Below are 15613 nucleotides of genomic sequence, written 5' to 3'. Positions count from 1 at the left end.
CATCCCATGGGCTAATATTTTTGACAATATTAGCGCCATCTATGGTGACGTGAAAAAATTAGTTCAGTAGAATCCCGTCGTTGGTGACAGTGCGAGTCCATGTGAGCCATGTGCCCCCCAATTAGTTTTTCTTGTTATCATCACCAGACTTTCATAAATATCTTACTTCATTATTTATATTTTTTAATGATAGTATTTACAAATATTGGCTTGTTTTCATATTATAAGGCAAAATCGATTTCAGCAATTACAAATCGCAATTCAGCTTATTATTATTCTTGACTTCCGATTAATTTTCTTCCACCTATTCAATTATTCTAGTGCTTGCTCTCGTCATTGTGAAACTCTATTCTCTCTAAGTAACCTATGGCAGGGTTTGCACAAGAAACTCCAAGAACTGTAACTCCTCACAATGAGAATTTGATATGGTTGAGAACACACCAGATTTGGAACATGCACAACTACTATACTTCCTTCGGTGAAGATCTCCAAGTCCATGTAATGTCCGGAGTAGTAATGGGTGATGATCACGACAAGAGGGATTTTACTCAAGTTTGCATGGACGACATGCAAGCAAATGAATTGATCATCCTTGAACATTACGTGCCATTTCCTACAAACTAGGTTCAAATCCGGAATTAAATATGTCGGCATCCACTTAACGACGTCAAGCCATGCTTTGGTCCAATAACGTCAACGAGACCACTATCAAGAGGCCTTTGAGTTGTCCGTCACGATGCGGGGCAAAGTGGTTTGCCCCAAGAAGGTATATTCATCTACGATCATCCGACATGATGCGAGACAAAGTGATTTGCCACCTTGAAATGCTTTATTAGAAAAAGCTTATCTTTAATTTAATAATAATAAAGATATTATCCAGACTTTTATTAACGTCCTGAAAACGCGCGTCTAGTCTATCTAAGGCAAGCAAAGAATTTAATCCCGAGAAGACTTTTGAAATTTTGGTTCGCGTCCTTCAATCGCGTCCCTCTTGTTCAAAAATTTCGGCCCAAAATAGGAAAAAGAAAAACAAAAAGAAAATCAGGCCCGACCCACGCAAAACCTATTCCCTTTCCCCTTCCCCTTCCTCGTCACACCGCCGTCAGGTCTCCCGCTGCGGCGACGGCGCCCCTTCCGCCTCCGCCTCCGCCTCCGCCTCGCCGACCACGCCCCTCCTCCAATCTCCCACGCATCCAAACCACTCTCTCCCCTCTCCCACCCCCACCTCCTGCGCCTGCGAGGAGCGATTCGTCGAGGAACCGCTGAGCAAGGCCATCGACGCGTGCTTGATCTGGTGTCTCTGTTTCTCTCTCGTACTCGATCCCGATCCACCCCCTTCTCTCGGCGCGGCGCATGCGGGAAAGCTCGCTGCTGCGGTGGGCCTTGACGGCGGCGAGCAGGGAGCCGGCGAGGTAGACCACAAGGGCCGTCATGGGCTCCACCTGCGCCCTCTTGCCGGCGGACTGCTGGTCGCCTCGGACTCCCGCGGCATCTCCGACTGGCACAAGCTGCAGGTCCTGGGTGAGGTATCCACTCCCCTCTCCTTCCTTACCCTTCCTGTCGAATGCGTGTGTGTAATGTATAGCAAACAATCCTGTTGTTGTGAGGACTATAAGCATAGTCTCAAGGCACAATCATCATAGTTCAAATAAACTTGTCTTATTTTAGATGCTGATTGTCTTATTTTATGGGATGTTTTATTATGTGTGATCACTGCCCGGCTGCAAAATACTGGAATTTCGATAGGATGCTGCTGTCATACCTACTGACCGACCAGATTTCTTGTTAAATCAGAGAGAAAGAAAGATTGCAAATCTTTTTTTTTCAACTTGTGGATCCCTTAGATTTTACCTTCTCTTGATGTTTGGATTCTGTCGTGAGTTGGCGCTTCCGCTGGTGACATGATTCCGTCCCTGTGTGTTTGCAGCCCGGAGAAGAAGCTGATTGCCGAGTGCCAGGCGGCTGACCCGGGGGTGCTCATCAACGCCTACAGCTTCTACGGGCTCCCAAGAGTGCATCCACATGTATGCTCTTACTGTCTGCCTCCAGCCGCTACCACGCATACATAACCACTAGGTTCCTCTTCCTCTGCTCTCTCTTATCCTCTGTGTGCCCATGGCCATCGAGCCGTGGCAACAGTACGTCATGGGTTGAGTCCTGCAACCATATATAGAAGTTAAAGTAATTAGGGCAACCCAAAATGTCTATTTGCTTGTAGAACGATAAAATCTTTGTAACCCTTGATGATCAGATGTGTGTGTGCATAGCACACAATCTTGATGTGGTGAAGACCATAAGCATAGTCTCAAGGCAATCAAAGTAGAAAAGTAAACTTGTTACAAACTTTAGACGTTGATTGCCTTATTTATGTTTTATGTGTGATGACTGCAAGAATTGGATGACTGATTAGATAGGATGCAAAATACTGGAAATTCGGTAGGATGCTACTTTCATACCCCTCCCGACTGATTAGATTTCTTGTTAAATTGGAGAGGAACAAAGATTGCAACCTATGTCTGGAAGATGGTAAATCTTATATTTTTCTTCAGCTTGTGACCCCTTAGATTTTACCTTGTCTTGATGTTTGAATTCTGTCGCAATTTGGCGCTTTTGCTGGTGATATGACTCTGTAGTTGTGTGCTTGCAGCACGGAGCAGAAGCTGGTTGCCGAGTGCTAGGCGGCTGACCAGGTGATGCTCACCTTCTATCATTGCTCCTACCGTCTGCCAAGAGGGCATCCTCATGTATGCTCTTACTGGCTGCCTCAGGTCACTACCTCCTCATGCATACATAACCACTCGGTTCCTCTTCCTCTGCTCTCTCTTATGCTTTGTGTGTCCACGGCCATCGAGCTGTGGCAATGGCACCTCACGGGTTGAGTCCTGCAACGATAGAAGTTAAACTGATTAGGGAAACCCAGCATGTCTATTTGCTTGTAAAGCTATATACTATCTGTCACACTTGATGATCAGTTACACCGCATTGGCCTCTTTTTTCCTGCGTGTGCCGGCGCGTCTGTTGTTACTTGTCTGTTACTCCCTCTGTCCCGTAATATTAGAATGTTTTTGACACTATACTAGTGTCAAAAACGCTCTTATATTATGGGACGGAAGTAGTAGCATTTTCTGCTTTTGAGTATTCTTACCCTTTCTGTAACATCGCATTGATATCTACACTGACCTACCAATTTTCTTTTCATATGAATTGTGATATTGATCTGTGATTAAAGGCCAAAAGTGTAGGAATTTCTTTATGATTTTTAATTGTTAAGACTTGATAGTGTTTATCAGATCTGGCCAATCAACCGATGCCCTTATATAATCAGAATTCAGAATGCGTTCAACAGTCCAGTATGGCATTTCTTGGATAACAAATATAATTTATCTAACTTTGAAATGTCCACATCAAACGGGTTTATTTTAATTAACCTATATGCTCATTATGCAGGCGAGGCAGTCCCGCTTCCCGCCCCGGTCTGCATGCTCGGTGATGCCAAGCATGTGAGGGAAGTATCTGCCATTTACTGGTACTGCTAAGCAATTCTCCTTCTCTCTATAACATATTTGATGGTCATGATGTACAAACAAGTAATGTATGGTTCTTACTGCAATACGGATTGTCGATTGGTGCGAAACTAGTGAATTTCAAATTGTATAACTACCAAGAGGTAGTCACGCTAGATGAGGATGACACTGGAATCCGGTGGTCGAATTTCTTGTTATCAGGCAGTGTTCAATTTCTATCTCTGCCTACCTGCATGCTATGACAGTTGCCCTGTATTGCTGCCATTTGAAGATTTTTATGCTTACCATGGTATGCTTTTATGAAGTAATTTGACTGTTTGCTACCTACTAGGGCAATTTTTCCTCTATATACATCTGCATGCTTAGAAAAAGTTGGGCTTATTTTCTGTTAATGGTACTCCCTCTGTCCGAAAAAGCTTGTCCCTCGAATGGATGTATCTAGCACTAACTTGATATTAAATACATTCATTTGAGGGACAAGTTTTTTCGGACGGAGGGAGTATCACTGTATTTGCTGCTTTATGATTGTGTGTGGGGCTGCTCTAGGCTATTTTTGTGCCTTACATGTTTATTACTCCCTCCATAAAGAAATATAAGAGCATTCAGATCAATACGCTTTTATATTTCTTTACAAAGGGAGTACTTAATTTTTAATATGGAGGTATTGTCTGGTTGCCATCTTTTACAAGGCACTGACTGTTTGTACATAGCCTGATGTCGAGATGTTAATGGAGATTGAAATAATATTTTTAAGTGCCAATCGAATGTTTGATAAATCAGTCTATGATTCTACAGTATATATGTGTTCATAATGAGTTTCTCGAGCAACCATGTCCCTTCTAACGGAATTGTAAAATACTCCCTCCGTTCCAAATTACTCGTCGTGGTTTAAGTACAAATTTGAACTAAAACCATGACGAGTAATTTGGAACGGAGGGAGTAAAAGTTATGTTTCTGTAACAAAATCTTATAGTTAATAATCTCGGGACTTGTTTTTGTGGTTGCCATGTTCAGCTTCATCATAACCTTCGTGCCTGGCTAGTGGCTACTATGGCTTGACGGACTACCTCCTCAGCCACTACCTCAGCTTCCCACACAACATGATGACAGTGGTTTTGCTGCAACCGTGGCGGTGGTGGCAGCCCCTAACTTGGTTCTGGTGAGTCTCCGGTCTCCCCTCTCTCTCCATGTGCTTTGAGATGGTCTGGCCGTGGAGTCGGTTGTGGTACTGGCCATTGAGGCAATGATTTAGGGTTCGGTTATGCGGTCATGCAACGTGTTGTAATTTGCGTTTGAGGCATTTCTGTGACGCCACACTCTTTTTCACGTTGAAGATCTGATGCATCCCTACCATGGATGTCTTTTGTGTTAGCACTTTTTTCTTTCAAAAAATCTTTCGTTTTGGGCTTTAATGTGCAGGAGATGAGATTATGAATGCAATTAATTTCCTTATTGGTTTGATTGGCTGATATGATGGCCCAAATAGTGAACTGAATGTGATGATGCTCTTGTTTTCACAAAAAGACATCTGTTTTTGTTTGCCTATGTCATTATTTCCCCGGCTTTGTTTTTGGTAGAGTTATTTCATTTATCCAGTGAATGGTTATTTCCTTGTTCAGTATGCGATGATTAATTATTAATTCCCCTATTGGTTTGATGGGCCAACATGATGGCCTAAATACTGAACCGAATCTGACCATCCTCCTTGGTTCTCTATGAGAAGTAATTGACTTTGTTAAGCTTTCTTCAGTTTCAGAATGTCATGAATTCTATTTTGGAAAGAAATTAAACTGAATGCAGGTCCCATGTTTCCATTACCCTCTTTCTATCTCCATGAAAGAAATTAAACTGAATGCATGCATGGACCCATGGGCTCATATATTAAGCAGTTTTTTTGCTTACGAAATGAATTTAAGGTTTAATTTGCTCATGGACTAGACCTCTTTGATTTGTGCTTCTACACTACCTTAATTGTAGCTTGGTTCACAACATGCTAAAAATAACCCTATAGTTAAAAATGCTAACTCTTTTTTTATACATAGGCATGGAAACGACAACCCTATTCACATGGTTTAATCAGTAGTACATTAACCTGAATGAGGCAGCACAATACATGGACATTTGCACAACTTATTGTCTGTCCATAATCATAGAGATTTAGGCCTACTATTTTCTGATGATGTTTATAGCCTTAATGTGCTAAGAACATGAAGCGTATGGAGATTATCTCTTGCTCTCTGAGATGGTGCTGGCCGTCGAGCTAGGTTGCTGTGATGCACAACCACGTCGGTTATTTCCAAACGGAGGGAGTAGTAACTAATGTTGTTGCAGTTGAATAATCGTTGGTGCTATCATCAATCAATGTGGTGCATATGTAGCCGGGCTTTAGGTAACGAAATGCATAGTGTTCTTTTTCCTGTTAAATTTTACATTTGCTTTGGCATGTTAACGAAATGCATAGTGTCCTTTATGGATTGCGATGTATTCCCTTATCCATTGGCTGTTAATTGATCTTGTTCTCTGTCTATCTGCCCAGGGAGGAGGGTCTAGAGCCTAGAGCCTCCGTGAAGTTTGATCTTGCGGAGGAGGGCGAGAAGGTGAATGGAGCTTGTAGTGCCGCTTGGTCGAAATTGGGTTGCTGCTGATGCGATTGATTTCTGGTGGTGTGGACGGGTGCCTGGTGCCACTTTGTTTGTTTATACGATCTTTGCTTTGCAGGACAACACCCACCCATATAACTTGTGTGGACTTTGACGGTGATCCGGCTGTGGCAGTACCAGTTTGTGCTGTAGGGGCGGTGCCAATACTTTTTGTTGCTGTTGGGTGTAGGTCGAATGTAAATTGTTGAGTTTGTCAGCAGGTCGAATGTAAATTGTTGAGTTTGTCAGCAGGGTGTCGGAAATTTTGGATTGTAAACTGAATAAGTCAATGTAAACAAGTAGGGACAGATTGGCTGGCTGAACCCTTGTTTCCCCATGAATGAATGAATGTATTTTTGGTTATTCTCCATGAATGTTGTTTATCAATGTTATCTCTTGTCTGTTGCTTCCCCATGAATGAACCCTTGCTCATTGTCTGTTGTGTCTCAAGACCAAAATTCTCATACGTGGCCATGTAGTATGTACCGTATCTATGTTTGTACCAATGTTTGTTGGTGAAATCGGCTGGCTGGCTAATGAGGCGCCATAACCCCTTGCAAAGCAAAACAGGCAAAACACTACCGGGTCATGTGGTTTTAAATTTCCAATCTAACAAAACAAAATTTGAACATAACAAGCAACTGGAAGTTGTTTATCACGTGTCAACTTCATATGTATGTATGCATCTTTTTTCTTTGAGATGCAGATACCAGGTAGAACAAATACAAGTATAATATGAATCTTACATGAGCAAATGTGAAGAGGTATTGGTATATAATTCACATATGGAAACTACCAGCATTATTTGAGGGATGCCACACTTATTAGTAAACTTATTAATAAATTGCACAAACAGAAAAATCCACTCTTCATGCGCACGTCCATCTTCCAAGACTTTTCTTTAATTCTCCTTGAAACCAGACAAGTCCCACAATCTTCTCCCAATACTGATGCAACATTTAATTGCCATCGCTCATTCGCTCCGCCCCATGCACGCACGCGCCTCGTCCTCCATTATTCCCTCGTTCGTCCGCGTACGATCCAACCCTCATCGATCCATCGGCTGCAGCTCGACCTCGGGAAACGTGCCGATCCAAATCTGAAAATCTCAGGGTTGACTTTCCTCCCGAAACCCTAATATTTTGCGTTTTCATCATGCTATAACTCCGCATCTGTAGCTCGGTTTTGCGCGTGTAGCATATCAAAATGTTCGTCTCAGAGAGTACATCATTTCATCTCATTGCATCATTTTCATTTGAGCTCATATTGATACCCGGAATGCTGTTGGAAGAGAGCTATTTGAGTTAATTGTCAGATCTGCTGCACCAAATAGCTATTTGTCATTTTTGCCATGATTAATGTGTGCATGATATGCTCCTGAGCTCTACATGAGTTTTGTTATATACCATGCCATCTTTACAGAGGTGCTTGCCATGTATTTTTGTGATATGTGTGGTGACCAACACAAGCTTGTAAAGTAGTGCATTCGTTAATGCTGATTTCAGGGACTTAGAAATTTCACTAAGTCCTTGATCTGTTTTTATCAATATGCCATATGTTCATGTTGTTTCCTAGTGATCCGTGCCTCTTTTGGGGATGATCAGTAAGGATGATTTATTAATATTGTGGTGCTCTATCCATCCATCTCTTTGTTTGCAATTATGTAGCACCCTAGCTTGAGTCAATCGAGCTCTTCTTTTACTATTTCGTGAATCCTGGCAGATTGTCTACTTGTTAGAGATTTTGCCGAGGATGTTGTTGTTGATCCGTGCATGCTATTTTGTTGTTCTTGCCATGTCTAGATTATATAATGTGTATTCTTGATGGGTGTATGCTTAGATTGTCATGCCATGCTCTGTACTGAGTGCATCGAGCTCGTTAACATGCCTACTCGTTAACATATTTGCATGCTCCAGTTTTTCTCTAAGTCTGAGATCTGATTATGTTTTTGCCATGTTCACATGCTTGCAGTTGTATTCTATGATCCCTTTTGGCTCAAGGTCACTAAGGGACTTTTGTTAAGCTCTTTGAGTAGCTCCATGCCATGCCTTGCTTTAACATGTTAAGTTCTTGTAGCATATAGTTTTCATGCTCCAAAGTGTGCTACCTGATATGAAATTCCAGGCTTGTGTTAATTTCACTAAGTCTGAAACCTATTTACCATTTGCACTTTTGCCATGCTTGTTTGAACCTGTTAATGGATGAATTGGCCGTAACTCAGTGTTCATCTTTTGTCAAGCATTATGAGTGGATCCCTGCCATGTATTTTGTTGTCTTGTTTAAGTGCTGTAGCATAATTATCTTGATGCATTTAGATGGCTACTTGCTGTTTATCGCAGACCGGTGCCATATTTGTTTTGCTTGCCATTTCCAAACCGTGCATCCGATTCCGGTGATCTTTATATCGATTTCAACCGAAATCACCTCATCTTTCCAGTGGCACTCTCGGATTTCCAAGTTGAGGCCAGGTTCAATCATTCTTTGTCAAATCTTGCATATGCATCACTTTCCGCATCCCGCATAGCATACCATGTTTGCATCATGTTGTTTGAGCTTTGCACGTGGTTGATTGTGGTCCTTTTGCTTGTTTGTCTTGTTTGGGTAGAGCCGGGAGATGAGTTCGCTAACGAGGAGCCCGTTGAGTTTGCTTTCGAGGATCCAGTCAACTCTGACAACTTTGCAGGCAAGATGATCATACCCTCGAAATCACTTCTATCTTTGCTTGCTAGATGCTCGCTCTTTTGCTATGCCTATGCTACAATGCCTACCACTTGCTTATCATGCCTCCCAAATTGCCATGTCAAACCTCTAACCCACCATGTCCTAGCAAATGGTTGATTGTCTATGTTACCGCTTTGCTCAGCCCCTCTTATAGCGTTGCTAATTGCAGGTGAAGTTTGGAGATCGTTCCTTGTTGGAACATTGATTATTATTGGGATATCATTATATTATCTTGTTATCTTAATGCATCTATATACTTGGTAAAGGGTGGAAGGCTCAGCCTTCTTGCCTAGTGTTTTGTTCCACTCTTGCCGCCCTAGTTTCCGTCATATCGGTGTTATGTTCCCGGATTTTGCGTTCCTTACGCGGTTGGGTGATAATGGGAACCCCTTGACAGTTCACCTTGAATAAAACTCTTCCAGCAATGCCCAACATTGGTTTTACCATTTGCCACCTAGCCTTTTTCCCTTGGGTTTCGCTGACTCAAGGGTCATCTTTATTTTAACCCCCCCGGGCCAGTGCTTCTCTAAGTGTTGGTCCAACTGAGCGATGTCCGGGGCTACCAGGGGCAACTCTGGGCTGGCCTACCCGACGTCTTGCTCATCCGGTGTGCCCTGAGAACGAGATATGTGCAGCTCCTATCGGGATTTGTCGGCACATCTGGGTGGTGTTGCTGGTTTAGTTTTACCCTTGTCGAAGTTGTCTTGTAGAACCGGGATACCGAGTCTGATCGAAATGTCTCGGGAGAAGGTTTATCCTTCGTTGACCGTGAGAGCTTGTGATGGGCTAAGTTGGGACTCCCCTGCAGGGATTTGAACTTTCGAAAGCCATGCCCGCGGTTATGGGCAGATGGGAATTTGTTAATGTCCGGTTGTAGATAACTTGAACCTTAACTTAATTAAAATGAATCAACTGTGTGTGTAACCGTGATGGTCTCTTCTCGGCGGAGTCCGGGAAGTGAACACGGTGTTGGAGTAATGTTTGTCGTAGGTTGTTCTATAGTTCTTCGTTCGTGCTTTGCCTTCTCTTCTCGCTCTCTTTTGCGAACAGGTTAGCCAACATATATGCTAGTCGCTTGCTGCAGCTCCACATATTACCTTGCCTTACCTATAAGCTTAAATAGTCTTGATCGCGAGGGTGCGAGATTGCTGAGTCCCTGTGGCTCACAGATTACTTCCAAACCAGATGCAGGGCCCGTTGATTCCGTTCCAGATGATGCGCTTGAGCTCAAGTGGGAGTTCGATAAAGCCTCCCGTCGTTACTATGTGTCTTTCCTAGATGATCAGTAGTGGTGCCCAGTTGGGGCGATCGGGACCGTATCACTTGTTGGGGTTGATCTTTTATTTTGGTACCATAGTCGGACCATGAGTGTATTGGATGATTGTAATGCTATTTATGTCCTTTGTGTGACGTGGCGAGTGTAAGCCAACTATGTACCTTTCACCTTATTATCTATTTACATGGGTTATTGTGAAGATTACCTTACTTGCGACATTGCTTTCAATGCGGTTATGCTCTAAGTCGTGCTTCGACACGTAGGAGATATAACCGCATCGAGGGCGTTACACTGCGCTCCTAGCTCGCTCGTTGCTAGACAGGATACGAGCTCTCCTCTATAAATGCCCGCCCTTTGCTCTCGCCTCTCCATCTGCCGCGCCCACACATTGCTCATTCTGCATCTGCTAAGATCCTCTACCCCCTCCTTTCTCAACCATATCACTTCATCTACAGCCAAAGGTTGTGACATGCAGTTCGGATTTAGATGAAAGCAGGTTACTATAAAATGTATATATGCATCAACATCTGTTTGATGCTGCCTTTCATGTGCAAACATGCTTTTTTATCACTACATCTCTTGATTTAAACTTATAACAGCGTGGTGATTTTTTCCAGTAATATGTATAATAGGACATGTACTTATTTTGGGTTCATTTTTTATAACTGTATCTTAGTCTTGACTCTTGTTTCAGTTATTAGGCAGTGCGTTTTCATGCCCTTGTACATGACCTGATTTTTCTTTCCAGTTATTCAGGACTACTTGTTCATGTCTTAGTTATCAGTTCCTTGAACTTTAAGCTTGCATAGTTCTTGTTTGACCTTTAAGTGTTTATTTTTCAGTATTTATTGCTCATTCACCATTACTTTATTTCCTTAATTTGTGCTTGTGCGTATGGTATCCTTCTCAGTTTCTTTGGTGTTACTTCTTTTCTTTAGAGTCATTTTCGGTATTATTTCCAGATCATTGGTTATCATTCACATACCGGTATGTTTGTGTTTAGTCTAGTCCCAATGTCTTTTGTCGTTATGATTTAGTGTGTTTTCCTTACTCGTCAGATTTCAGTTTAGTCTCCCTATTTTTAGTACATCGGTCTTTAGATTTCAGTTTAGTATCAAGTATCTCTCTTTTAATGCAGCTTTCCAAATTTTTAGATCATTGGTAATCATTCAGATATCAGTATGTTGGTGTTTAATCTATCATTGTATAGGTTATCATTGTATTTATTTTCGGTCTGCCATCTTCTAGTTGATCAGTACATATTGCCTTCTTAACAATTCATTCATTAGTACCGATCATGTTTGGTCATCTATCAATATCTTTAGTTAGTTCATTGTGTTCAGATTATTAGTCCAGTTTCTTTGGTATTCGTTTTTTTGTTTGTCTTGCATCATTAATCAGTATCAGTTATCAATGCTTTTTTGCATTCCTTATGATGTCCATATCATTACTCTCCTTTTAATTTATCATTCTATGTTTCCCTAAGACGTGGCTTCATAACATCATTGGTAACATTTTACTTTTCCATCAAGCATCCATGACATTTGCCACATTCATTTTTTCGGAAACTTCTCATGGGTTTTCAATCAACTTTTACCCATGTTTGTTTTTATCTTTTTGTTTGTTGCCACCAAATTTCACCCTGATATGCAAGGTATTCTTTAAACACCGTGCCCGGCAACATTCTGCGTGCTATGAGGCAAATCCTGAAGAAAGGGTCAAGAAAGACTCGTACTCATGGTGAAAATTGTTATAGGTTTCTTGGGTACCACAACATGCAAGCAGTGGACATGATCTTCTTTTATTGGAGACCAAGGCATGCATACTAGGTCTAGATTTATCGCCAAATGTGTCCCTTGCATATATAAATTGCAACGACAAAGATCTGGTTTGATGAAGCCTTGGATTGAACTGTGTTCACTAATCCATTTCTCTCGAATACTTTGATGGTTTGTCTATCATGGTTTGTTCATTATTCTTTTTTTATTTTCAAAGTTGTTTACACATTTTTGCAAAGTTATTCCATGGCCTCATCATTACTTTTTAAACCACTTCCTCACTAGCTCTGTCCATCTAAAGGATGACCAGATCATCAAGTTGTGTGATCCATTGCTACTCCACCAAGAAGATGACTCGATATTTGTAAGGATGTACTCATGACATTTGAAACCAACCTCGGCAACTTGCTGGAGATGATAGTCGCCTTCCATGAGCTGTGAGAAGTTCATATGGTCCTAATTTGTTGTTGTTTACAAGTTTCTTTTTCTTTTTGTTATTCCAAAAATATTCTACTTGGCAAACGAACCTATATTTATTTTTGTGTCGGGTTTTGTGTTTGTGGCCAGGAGCCACAAGAACCCTTTGCATGTACAAGGCAAGAAATTGCTTTTCAGTCTGTCAATATTTAACAACAGTCAGCAATCACTTAAGTGTTCTTTTTGTTCTCTTGTTTATTGTTCATTATTTAGTCATTAATTTCCCCCTATATTCTTCAATGCACTTCTCCTACTACAAATCAACGGGATCTTTTATTTCTCTCGTCTACAAAGTGTGTTGTTGGGTAGGCAATGCTTTTTTTACCTTTGTTACAAACTAGAGGAGGTATGTTTGCATAGTTCTAACAACTTATTTTCAGTATTCATTGTTCATTCATCATTACTTTTTCCCCTTCATTTTTGCTTGTGCGTATGGACACCTTCTCACTTTCTTCAGTTTTATTTCTTTTCTCTAGTGTCATTGTCGGTATTATTTTTAGATCATTGGTTATCATTCTTATATTAGTATGTTTGTGTTTAATCTAGTCTCTAATGTCTTTTCTCATTATGATGTTGGTCTGTGTTTTTTAGTCATCTTTCTCCTTGTTTTTCAGTCCATAGGTGTTCAGGTTTTAATTTAGTACCAAATATCTCTCTTTCAAAGCAGCTTCCAAATTTTTATATCAGTGGTCATCATTTGATAGTGTGTTTGTGTTTAGTCTTCCATCTTCTTCTGATCAGTCTATATTGTCTTTATTACCGGTTCAACAATTAGTTATTAGTCATGTTAAGTCATCTATCAGATATTTTTACTCATTTTATTTGTTGCCGCTAGGCTTTGATTTTTTTGTTTGTCGCTGCTATATTGTCTTTTCTCATGATTTTTTTCAACTATGCGACCGACGACATTCTGTGTGTACAGAGGCAAAACTTTTAGAAATGGTCAAGAAAGACTCTATAAATGGCCGCCCTTGTGCTCTTGCCTCTCGATACCGCGCCCACACATTGCTCCTCCCGCGTGGGCTAAGATCCACCACCTCCCCCTTTCTCCCCAACGCAACATATCGCTTCATCCACTACAAGTACATTGTGCAGCCAACAGACGATGGTTGTGCCATGTCGTTCCGTTCAGATGAAAGTGGGTTAGTGGGAAACACTTATATGCATCAACATCTGTTCGACACTTCCTTTCATGTGTAAACATGCTTTACTATCACCACATCTCTTGATTTTAAACCTGTAACAAATGTGGTGAATCTTTCCAGTAATATATATGTATAATCGAGGCAATAGGCCATGAAGTCTTCTAAGAGAGTATATACTTACTTTTGGTTTAGTGTAACTGCTATTCAATGTTGTTGTTTGATCTAGTTTTTTCATCTAAATGTAATTAACAAGCGTCTAGTACTATCTGGACATGAGAGGTTCCTGATAAGTCGATGTTTGACCTACACTGAAATGTTGTTTCAACACATGTGTTACATACGGCATTCTGCTTTGCTTTAGTATTACGTTTAAGATTTGGTTTGTCGAGGCCTTCAAAAACACTACACTCATTCTTAATAATTGTATCTCAGTCTTTACTATTGTTTTTAATAATTGTATCTCAGTCTTTACTCTTGTTTTCAGTTATTAGGCAATGCGTTCTCTTCCCTGTGATTCAATATTACTTGTTCATTTCTTAGTTATTAATTCCTTGGTTCTAAGTCTGCACAATTCTTGTAGGACGACAACAACTTATTTTTAGTATTAATTGTTCACTCATCATTACTTTTCCCCTTGAGTCATGCTTGTTCACATGAAACCTTCGGGCTCTCTACAGTTTTATTTCTTTTCTTTAGAGTCATTCTCGGTATTATTTTTAGATCATTGGTCATCATTCTTTTATCACTATGTTTGTGTTTAGTCTATTCTCCAATATCTTTCCTCATTACGATTAAGTGTGTGTTCTTAGTCATCTTTCCACATGTTTTTCCATCCATCAGTGTTCAGGTGTTAGTTAGTACCAAATATCTCTCTTGCAACACAACTTCCAAAAATTTAGATCACTGGTCATCATTCATATATCAGTATGTTCGTGTTTAGTCTTTCATTTTCTAGTTGATCAGTCTATATTCTCTTTGTTACCAGTTCAATCATTACTTATTAGTCATGTTTAGTCATCTATCAGATACTTTTAATCATGTTTGTTTTTATCTTTTTGTTTATCGCCGCTCGATTATCCCTTGATGTGCAAGGGATCTTTTCAACTATGCGACTGACGACATTGTGTGCTTCGAGGCAAAATGTGAAGAAAGGGTCAAGAAAGACTCGTTCCATGGCGAGTAGTGCTCTAGGTTTCATGGGTACCACAACATCCAAGCAGGGGACATGTTCTGCTTTTATTTGGGACCAAGCCATTTGTGTCGAACACTTTAATCGTTTGTCTTTCATTGTTTGTTCATTTTTTTCAAAGTTGTTTGCACATTTTATATAAGTAGCCTTGTATATCTGATTTCATTTTTTATGGTGGTGTTTATATAAAGATCTCAATTTATAGACAATAGCATTCATGCAGCTCCTGCATCTTCTTGTGTCTTAATTTTTTTTCTTCTGGAGAGGCCTTACTTCCGAATCTTCTTGACAAGTCATATTTTGTATTCAGCTGACTATTTGCAGTTGTCCACTTAACATTGATTGGTCTGTGGGGTCTAACTAAGGTGGCGATAGGTATGGGAGTGTCTATTTTCCCACATTTTCTAATTTAGGCAATGTTCACAGCAATTCTCATTCACCACGTTGCCATCTTTTTCAGAGTTGGCAGCTTGAAAACATTGCCTAGGATATTGAAAATATGATGTGCTTATACATTAAGAAGGTACTGCTATTTCCTCACTGGGATATGATGTGCATGTTGATATTTACCTATGGAGTGACACATTCCTATCTTCTTTTGTAGCCAAACTGCATTATACTTGCTACATCTCCTGCTAATCAAGATATAGAGCAACATCGGATACCATTAAGCTTGCTCGGGATGCTGATCCAACTGGTATGAACCAAAATTCTGCACTTATTTTGCTGCAATGTACTAATTCTTTTATCTGATAAGTGATAATACCATCCTTCAGTATGATGTTAAATAATTAGTATGTACTTTTGTGACAAAATATCTTTTAGGAGAAACCCATGCACAATTCAGCAAGTGTTTGGCTCTAA

At 40.6% G+C, this 15613-nt stretch overlaps 1 long non-coding RNA gene, 1 other non-coding gene and 1 pseudogene across 17 annotated transcripts; all 3 read left to right on the top strand.

Annotated features, from left to right (window-relative positions):
- Nucleotides 1-1026: 1026 nt before the first annotated feature.
- On the top strand, nucleotides 1027-6531 carry LOC125543120 (uncharacterized). 16 transcript variants are annotated; one of them, XR_007298303.2, is made up of 6 exons: nucleotides 1027-1521; nucleotides 1928-2024; nucleotides 2648-2768; nucleotides 3448-3526; nucleotides 4539-4683; nucleotides 6061-6531. It is a non-coding gene; the product is annotated as an uncharacterized LOC125543120 (long non-coding RNA). The 16 variants fall into 16 exon arrangements; XR_015618319.1 differs by lacking the exon at nucleotides 2648-2768 and having other exon boundaries at nucleotides 1027-1526; nucleotides 6061-6121; nucleotides 6243-6531; XR_015618317.1 differs by lacking the exon at nucleotides 2648-2768 and adding an exon at nucleotides 5729-5913 and having other exon boundaries at nucleotides 1027-1526.
- Nucleotides 4945-5030, top strand: LOC125549736 (small nucleolar RNA Z102/R77). The gene has a single exon (XR_007301460.1). It is a non-coding gene; the product is annotated as a small nucleolar RNA Z102/R77 (small nucleolar RNA).
- LOC125549738 (small nucleolar RNA Z102/R77) lies at nucleotides 5143-5226 on the top strand (annotated as a pseudogene).
- Nucleotides 6532-15613: the final 9082 nt, after the last annotated feature.

The sequence above is a fragment of the Triticum urartu genome, chromosome 3A (assembly GCF_056163025.1).
Source record: "Triticum urartu cultivar PI428250 chromosome 3A, HENAU_Tu73, whole genome shotgun sequence".
In the NCBI taxonomy this organism is placed as follows: Eukaryota; Viridiplantae; Streptophyta; class Magnoliopsida; order Poales; family Poaceae; genus Triticum; species Triticum urartu.
Note: the sequence above shows the minus strand (reverse complement) of the source record. Positions and strands in the feature narration are given on the sequence as shown.